Raw genomic sequence first — 1145 nt, 5'->3', positions numbered from 1 at the left:
CAAGTATTTATTTGTTTATTTTTACATAATTTGGGCTTCCAGCTCATGAAACCCACGAAAATAAGATTTCATAAAATTAGAATACTGTGAAGAAATCAACCCATATTTTGCAGGGCATGAATGTTTTAAACTGAGTGTGACACTAATCATCTACTAAACTCAAAGCACCTGCACAGGTTTCTCCAGATGTCCTTAAATTGTCTCAGTTCAGTTCAATATGGAGAAGACTGCAGACATAACAACTGTCCAGAAGACCATCAATGATACCCTCCATAGGATGGGTAAGACACAAAAGTTCATAGCTAAGGAGGCTGGCTGTTCACAGAGTGCTGTGTCCAAGCATATCAGTGGAAAGTCTAGTGGAAGTGCAAAATGCAGCAGGAGAAAATGCACCAGCAAAAGAGATGACTGTGGGCTTCAGCGGATTATCAGACAGAAGATTCCAGAATCTGGCAGAGATCCAGAAAGAGTGGAATGAGGCGGGAGTCACAGCTTCACAAACCACCACATTCAGACGCATCAGGGAGATGGGCTACAACTGTCGGGTTCCTCGGTCCTCTTTTTTGATGAAAGTGAAGTGTGCCTTTCATTCAGAAATCAAGGTCCAAGTGTTTGGAGGAAGAAGGGTGAGGAACAGAACCCATACTGCTTGAGGTCCAGTGTGAAATATCCACAGTCATGATCTGGGGTGCAATGTCCGGTGCAGGTGTTGGTAAACTCTGCTTTCTTAAATCCAAGGTCACCACAACCGTCTACCAGAATGTTTTAGAGAACTTCATGATTCCTTCTGCTGAGGATCTGTATGGAGATGCAGATTTCATCTTCCAGCAGGACCTGACCCCTGCCCATGCTGCCAGAAGCACCTGGTTTGATGTCCATGCCACAGTGCTAGACTGGCCAGACAACTTGCTGGACCTAAACCCCATTGAGAATCTATGAGGTGTTCTCAAGAGGAAAATGAGGAGCACCAGACCCAACAACAAAGAAGACTTGACAGCAAACATCAAAGAAATCTGGGCTTCCATAACTCCCAGTCAATGCCACAGGCTGATAGTCTCAATGCCACGTCACATCGAGGCAGAGATTAAGACAAAGGGATTCACAACCAAGTATTGAAGATTGACATATCGTTTTGAAAGTACCAT

At 44.2% G+C, this 1145-nt stretch overlaps 1 protein-coding gene across 2 annotated transcripts in view; it reads right to left on the bottom strand.

The window, feature by feature from the left end:
- The window catches only part of LOC119425857 (SH3 domain-binding protein 5), a 26189-nt gene that overhangs the window by 12431 nt on the left and 12613 nt on the right, over nt 1-1145 (bottom strand). The window lies entirely within an intron of this gene.

The sequence above is a fragment of the Nematolebias whitei genome, chromosome 19, assembly GCF_014905685.2.
Source record: "Nematolebias whitei isolate Nwh7 chromosome 19, NemWhi1, whole genome shotgun sequence".
Lineage (NCBI taxonomy): Eukaryota > Metazoa > Chordata > Actinopteri > Cyprinodontiformes > Rivulidae > Nematolebias > Nematolebias whitei.
The sequence above is the reverse complement of the archived record's forward strand: the minus strand, read 5'-3'. Positions and strand labels throughout refer to the sequence as shown.